Here is an 8,674-nt window from a genome sequence, read left to right as displayed (position 1 = left end):
TGGAAAACCCAGTGGTTGGGTGGGTCATAACCCATCAAGCTGCTGAACTAAGCCTTCACACCAATGTTCTGCACACAGATTAAATCTCCTTTCTGGACACAGAATCTCCGAGATAATAACAATAACCCAAATATTCTTGCTTTACCCTGGCTCCAATGTCACAATCCAAGAATCTCATGGACTGATTGAGAAATCATAACCTACCCCCACCCTCCACTGCATGAGAACTTCCTGTCAGAAACCACCCAAGAAATTATGATTGAAGATATGAAGTTGTGCTTCATCACTGCTGGGCTGGACTGCTGACTCACCCTGCCCCTGCCCACTGACCTCCAAACAACAGCAATGTCCACTCTAACCTTCACAATGCTCTCATACCTAATGAAGCCTAATACATCTGTTCTACATCTAATACTACAGTTCAGCCAAATGTCACCATGACTTCACAATTTCTCCTAAAAAACATTGGTGGGAAACCATGCTGCAAGGCATACACCAGTTTGTAAAGTCATGCTCCATGGTCGGTATCTCAGAGAACATTGTGTCAGGCCGAACATTGTGTCAGGCCTCTCTTACTGCCAAGGGCAGTAAGAGAGAGAGAGAGAGAGAGAGAGTGAGAGAGAGAGAGAGAGTGAGAGCCAGTGTTCCACTGAACTTTCTACAGTGATCACCAAGAGAAGTGATCCATGGGCTGGTTAAGCCCAGAAGTACCTGATCACACTAATCACACCAATCACACCAATCACACCAATCCAGTGTGTACTGGGCTTCCAACTACTTCTCTTTCGTTGGAGCAGCAGACTCAGATGCACAAGCTGATGACTAGTGGTTTCTAGAAAGTGAGGGATCATGGTAGAACACACTTTAACAATTAAGTCAAGCAGTTTAATGACAGCATTGACAGACATTGCTCACACGAGAATTTAAATTGAATCATTTACAAAAACAAAACAAATGCTGCTTGTCAAGTGGACAGTGCTCTCTCCTCTGTCCTGAAGACCTTCCCGTGGTGGAACGTTAGTTACTGACTGTCACTAAGCGCAGATGCTGGACACTCCTCTTCCAAATATGTTAAATAAATGTCTCCTTACAGAACGCTTCACCATAGCAATGATGATAAGCTTTTCCATGCTTAACAACAGCATGTTTTTAAACCATTTATTATTAGCCTCTACAATTCTCAGAGCTCACTTGGGGCCATGAACTGAGAGCACTGATGAATACAAGAGCAATAAGAACATCACAAGTGGGAAAAACAGTTTAAATGTTACACAACAGAGCTTTAAGATGTGGTATTTATAACTCGACAGAAGGGTGAAGTGCATCAGTCACCGTGGTGGACACGGACCTTGTGATAATTATGTCTGGAGAATTAATTGAGTTTTGCAGACTGTACCCTTGAAGTACAACATAGCACAGAATTTGACAAGGCCAAACAGAATTTGACACACTTCTTTGTGTCCCAGACACATAACCTGTTAGCCTGCCAACACAAATAAAACCAACTGGTCAGCACTCAGTATGCAGTCTGTCTGTCTGAGTCACATCAGCCTCACCGAGGCTGTTCAGCACCGAGACATATTCAATTTATTATTTGTCTCAGGAATTCTCAGACCATTTATACATGACATGGTGAATGAACAGTGTGTGAAAACTACCACACGTTTAATGCTGAGTTCTCTAAATGAAACACCAAGCAGTATCATGCTAAAGCTTGCTTTTGGATGATTTTTTTTTTTTTAAATAACTATTGTGAAATTACAGAGGCTCTTTATCCAAAATGCTTGTTTTTACTGTCTGACAATTCTAATGATATCATCGTAATGGATCTTAATTTTTCTACCGAGAACCTTGACTCTGTCTCCCATGGAGAAACATTTGGACACAACAGGTCTGATCTGCATCATAATGAAGCAGTTACTCTGTTAAAGCCTACCAGAGTCGAATACCAACTTTAAACCGCAGCTTTGGTGCCAAGGCTGCATCCTGAGGTAAATGCAATGATTTGTTTTCTTTCATTTCCGCCACACAAAGTACTAATAGTCATCTTAATGGGTTTGAAAGGAGCGTGCGTGTGTGAATGTCTGTTATGTAAAAATTACACATTGTTTTGTCCAACATAGCTGAAGAATTTCATTAAACGTCTTTACACCTAAAGTCTTAAGCTGGGCTCCGATTAACATAATCCTCGTCCAAACAACTGATAATGAATCTGGCTCTGCAGTGGATAGGAAGATATAGAATATGCACTGCCGTGATCCAAGGGGATGTGCACAAATTATTGGCGTTAGATTAAACAGAGCTGGTTTTAATGGGTTTGTAGCATTACCCCGTCCATTAATCAAAAAAATGTCCTCTAGCCTGGTACTAAAGAGAGCAAACCAGAGATTGTGCTCTATTGTGTGGCTGTACAAAAAGGGGATTGGGATTGTGTGTGTGTGTGTGTGTGTGTGTGTGTGGGTGTGTTTGTTAAATCACTAGCATGCAGGTACAGTTTATATACGTTTGGTTACAGAAGGGTTTGGAATAAATAGGCAGTCGGATTTAACAGCAAGAATACTCATTACTTTGAGGAAAAAAAAAAGTTTTCTTTGCCAAAAGCTTCTTCATGAGTTTGTGAAATAAAAAGACCTGGTAATGCTTTAATAATAATAAAAAGGGTTATGTATTAATAATTCATACCTCACCTCTAATATCTATACCTATCACTACTAATATCTTTTGTGCATGTTTCTGGCCACAAGTTTCAGTGAACTCCATGGATCAGAATCCTCCACCAAATTACAAACTACAAGACTTATCACCTCTCACATGACCTGCACTTATCACTCACACACACACACACACACACACCCGTTCCCAATCATTCGTTTAATTCTAATTCTCCACTCACTGTGAAGTATCACTCCGAGCTAATCACTAATAAGGTTTCCAAGATTTACTCGATGATGGTTCTGACCCTCACTCACATTCAGTAACCACTTTATCCTGGTCAGGGTCACGGTGGCTCCGGAGCCGATCCCAGGAGAACTCGGTGTGATGCGGAGATGCACGCTGGATGGGACACCAGTCCTTCACAGGCCACGATGCATGCACACACACACACACACACACACACACACACACACATCTAAGGACAATTTATCTTAACTAATCCACCTTCTGGCAGGCAGGAGGAAACTGGAGAGCTGTTGATACAGAAAATTAGTCAACAACTACTTACAAGTCAGATTTGGGAATTCAGCAGCGCTCTGGTATAACACTTTAACAATTAAGCAAGAAGCTTCTAGTGTTATCAAATAACAACTGTATTATTAGCTACTGTATGATATTAAAAGAAAAAAATAAATAGTATTTTAATTATTCCAATTCCTGTTGTAGCTATCATAAAATACACTATATGGCCAAAAGTATGTGGACACCTGACCGTGTCACCCATATGTGCTTGTTTAACATCCTATTACACCCCTCCCTCCCCTCTCCTTTTCTGCTATAACAGTCTCCATTATTCTGTGAAGGCTTTCCACTTGATTTAGGAATGTTGCTTGAGGATTTGTGTCCATTCAGCCCCAAGCAATATCAACCACTAGTGTTGGGCGAGGAGGTCTGGTGTGCAATCAGCGTTCCAGTTCATCCCAAAGGTGTTCAGTGGGGTTGAGGCCAGGGCTCTGTTCAAACCACTCAAGCTTTTCCACACCGACCTTGGCAATCCATGTCTTTATGGGGCTCGCTTTGTGTGCGCTGCTGGAACAGGTTTGGGCCAGCCACTTCGTTCCAGTGAAGAAAAATTGTAATGCTACAGCATACAAAGACATTCTGGACAATCATGTGCCTCAAACGGTATGGCAACACGTTGCAGAAGAACCACACATGGGTGTCATGGTCAGGTGTCCACAAACTTTTGGCCATATAGTGTATTTTGGACCAGGATGTCTCTCATTAATGAGTTCACCTAAACACAATAAACTCAATCTGTAACCTTATTATGAAACTGAATTATAATCTCCAGTTTGCAGAGAATGAGACAGACACTCTTATTCTGTTTTTCTTATATCCTACTAATGACATTAGCAGTATTTATAGATAGCATATAAGCACTATTTATCATAACTAAAGATTTGAGAGCGAAATCATGCAAGTATGAACAATTGTAGTAATGAAAACAGCATTGCAGCAGAGAAAATATGCTTGAAGGCATTTTACACAGATCACATCTAAATCAATACTAAAACAGATATTGCTATTATTTTAAGGCAGATGAAAGACTGCCTGAGACGCCACCAGACAATTTTTAATATGGAGTCCAAGAATAAAAGCAACTGTGGAAATGACATTAAATCTTGAGGGGCATAAAATAAATCACTGTCTGAGATTAAAAAAAGCTATGCCTCAGAGTACCTCAGAGTAAATTTTACTTTTCACTGCCCATGGTTAATTTTTCTGCCTAGTGAATGTTAGGCATAACTTCAAAATTAGAAGAGTTAATGAAGCATAGCAGACATTTGAGTAAAAATAACTTGGCGAACCCTGTTTTCATGGCGCTCGCTTTGTGCACAGGGGTGTTGTCATGCTGGAACTGGTTTGGGCTTCTTATTCCACTGAAGGGAAATTATAATTCAACATAATACAATGACATTCTATACAACTGTGTGCTTCCAACTTTATGGCAACCGTTTGGGGAAGAACCGCATACAGTATAAGTGTGATGGTCAGGTGTCCAAAAACTTTTGGCCATATTGTGTAGCTCATAATGGTACTTGTCCTCCTAGAACTCACTGTCTGTTGGAAAAGTGCTATTAGTAACACAAAAAAGCCTCAAATTTGTAGGCACTAAGAAGGGAATGATATGGTTTGCTAGAATACTAAAGCAGCATGTCAGTGTCTTCACCATAACCGTAATTATTTGCTACTCTAAATATGATATGTGAGATGAAAGTGTGAATTCCTTCACATTTTGCTGGAGGAACAAATTCTTAGCAGAATATCACTAGGACAGAAGACTTTCCAGAAAAAGATAGAGGCTTTTGATGGAACGAGTGTTCACAGCTACTATAACATAACCTGTTCTGCAAATGTTCCTTCACATGAAATGTATCTATAAATGGATAAAAAGTATGACTTGTCATTTTTAAAAATGAATAATAAAAATGCAATCATTGGGAAATTGCTGTGGTGTAGAAATGAGCTGTCACTTTGGACAAACTCTCTTTATACTTTGTATTTTATATAACAGCAGGTGGCCCTTAATGCTCACAGCAGCCATGTTTGATGCACAGTAACTGCCAAAAACTGCCATGCATCTTCTTGGGATTCGTCCTGATTCTGCCATCACTGATGTTCAAATCAACAACTCATCAAATAACGAACCCCACCCAATATAAACAAAAACAGTCATGTTTCCAAGTAGTGAATCATCTATAATGTGCTTTAAATCCAAATCACATGGATGAGAATAATAAATCCTGTATCGCCCTGAGTAATAATCTGTGCAATTGTTTTCTTACATGGTAAATTACATGGCTAATACAGAGGGAGTGAAGGTGCAGATGTAGCGTCCCAGCTGTGGGAATAGCGACTTGCTGCCAGGAGTTCATCTGTGTATGTGTGTTTTTTTGGAAACAACAAAAGTGTACACAAGGAAAGCTACAGTGACAGAACTGAAAAATAGATGTGGCTGTCACATTGAATTAGATTCCTCCTGAGCAGGATTCAGAGAGACATAGTGAGAGAGAAAGAGAGGGGGAGAGAGAGAGAAACAGAGAGAGCGAGAGAAAGAGAGAGAGAGAGATACACACTGACACAGACTGTTAGCAGTTAGCATCTTTAGCACAACAGAAGCTTGTTTTCTACTTCCTGCATTTTCACTTCAGTTTTAGACTGTCGTGATTATATAATGTGATGTCCATGCTGTGTTCTTCTGTTTGTTTGCGCTTATTATTATATACAAGAATTATATATAATCCAGTGTTAACATTGATGTATACTTAGCTAGCTTTTACCTGATAACTTACCTCCTTCTAGCTAACTAGCGTATGCACAAGCAAGTGACTGTAAAAAGCATAATAAGATGCCCTCGTTTCCTGGACAACAACAACAACAACAACAACAACAAAACTAGTATGGATTTTTTTAATATACAGACAGCATTGTCCATGATTTTATACAAGCAGATACAGTACATTATCTAGATTTATACCACAGCCCTGTTCAATTCCCAAATATAATTAGCCTGAAGGTGTTGATTAAAGGCAAACTGTTTAATATTATATTATTACTTTATATTATGATGTCATTTATATTACTGCACTAGTTCTAAAACCATTATAGTTTTTATAGTACTATCTCATTCACAGGACTTGTACTTATAAACTTATAATCTAAGACTAACAAAGAAAAACGGAAGGAGTCTCCAGTGTCAGTGCTTTGTAATGGTCAGTCATTTTTCCACCACAGGATAGTCAAAGGACTGTATGCTTTCTGGTTTCCCTACACCATTAAAAGCACTGGGTTTTATTTAGAATTTTTTCTCTTATTAATTTCATGAGAAAGAAAGAAAGCCTGGTAAGGGGAAGACTGCTTAGAGCTACAATAAAATTAATTCATTGTTGGCAATTCACTGTGGTATAAGAGGAATAAAACACTTTGGAACATAATGTTATAGGAAAATAATCAACTCCAGGGTGGTGATAGTAACTCATGTTGGGACATTATTGATTATTTTACTATAACACACCCCTTTGTGTTGTTTTATTGCATACATACTGTACATATGCATATAGTACAAATGGGTGACAAATTAAAGGAAAAAAAACTTACATAGAGTGTCTTAGTAAGGCATTCGGGCAACAAAACTACTTGGTATAGATTCTACAAGTCACCAGAAATGTACTGGAGCAATGAATGCTGTTCTTCCTAGTGATACTCTCTCAGTTAGAGTTTCTGAGGATGATGGTGGAGAGCGTTGTCTCAAAATCTTTGCTCCAAAATCTGTCTAAATTGATCAAAGATCTGGTGACTACAAGTAGGAGAAAAAAATCAAAACGAATAGCTATTCGGCTATCTACGAATTGTCACTCGGAAAGTTGGATTCTCTTCAGCGCTCGAAGTCCCATAGTGCAAAGTGGTTAGAAAAAAACCCCAAACTGTTAAGCAAATGATTGTGTCACCTGTCCACTAGAGGTCTCATTCACCAGCCTTCTCTTTTGTTGTTACGGCTAATGAGACACGTGTAGCACATTCACATCCGATCTACATTCACCCAGTACTCCTTGTACGAATACTCCTTGTGAAATCTTGCCAATATTTCCAAATGACAAGCCAGTAAAACCTCCGAGATCAGAGTGAACGTGACTGATTCGTGATTTGGATCATCCTCGGACTGTGTCTGCTTTTTATGTTTTGAACATTGCTTATTTTCTGAATAATGGATTCATTATTCACGGTCTGTTTGGAACTCTTAATGGATCCTCCACAATGTGCTCGAGTTTGCGATGTTGTCACTCATGTCTCATAACTCGAGTCAAAATCTTAAGTACATAGCCAATAGAATAAATGCAAAGCTGTCATTAAAAAGACGGACGATGCTGAAGAAGAGAAAAATCCTGAGTGGAGAAAACTGTGAACAAACATGCCATGGTTTGCTTTAGAGGTCATGTTTTAAGTTTCGGAATGAGAACTGATCCTACTGTATAAAGTAGGGTACATTACTGGAATTTGGGTTAACACCTGAACCCAAAGAAATGACTTGTACATCTTGTACTTGGCTAATGACATTTCTGGTCCTGCTGAGAGAGAGAGAGAGAGAGAGAGAGAGAGAGAGAGAGAGAGAGAGAGAGAGAGACTGACCAGTGAAAAACACACCAAACTGACTGAATTGCTCTCTTCTCCATTCTGTGTAATCTTTCTAAAGCAAATTTCAATAAGAGGTCGAACGGTTGGGAAGGGTATCTGGGGAGCAGCAGCCTGGCTGTCTCTCTGACAGGAGACATTTATCTACGAGACACACACTGAGTTTAACACCTCACACCCACAGAGAGCAATTACACACACACACACACACACACACACACAAAGTGATGATGGTTGTATCCATCATTTCTTCTCTGCCGCAGACTGAGTAAGTTTCTAAGTGTTTAAGTACTTTTTCAGTTTCAAATATATATATATATATATATATATATATTTTTATATATACTTCAGCTTTCAAAGAGAAATGATGTGCCTACATCAATCATAAAGTGTTCTCTTGTCAAATACCAGTGCTTCAAAATTCATTAAAAAAAGTAAAACATGTTTCCAAATACTGAGACAGTTTCAATATAAAACGTGTACGTTAATTTGATTGATCTGCTCCACCAAATGAACACTGTAGTTTTATCCTTTAAACTGCAAATAAAATAATGGCCAATAATTTAAATTAAATACATTATTCGTGAATGGTAGATTACAGATTATAGATTACAGGTAGAATCACATTAGAAATGCAAATAATTGTTTAAAAGTAGCTTACCTACAATTTTAAGTTGCTTCATTAAGCAGCTAGTAGTCAGCTAGAGGACCGGAGCCATCAGCCAACCACAAAGAAAACCTCCTTAAAGCACTTAGGCCCTGATCGATACAAATTACAATATTCATGCTATACTGTGCAGTCTACACCCATAATTTATACAGCGCA

This window comes from Ictalurus furcatus, chromosome 9 (genome assembly GCF_023375685.1).
Source record: "Ictalurus furcatus strain D&B chromosome 9, Billie_1.0, whole genome shotgun sequence".
Taxonomy (NCBI): Eukaryota; Metazoa; Chordata; class Actinopteri; order Siluriformes; family Ictaluridae; genus Ictalurus; species Ictalurus furcatus.
This window is presented reverse-complemented; position numbering follows the sequence as displayed.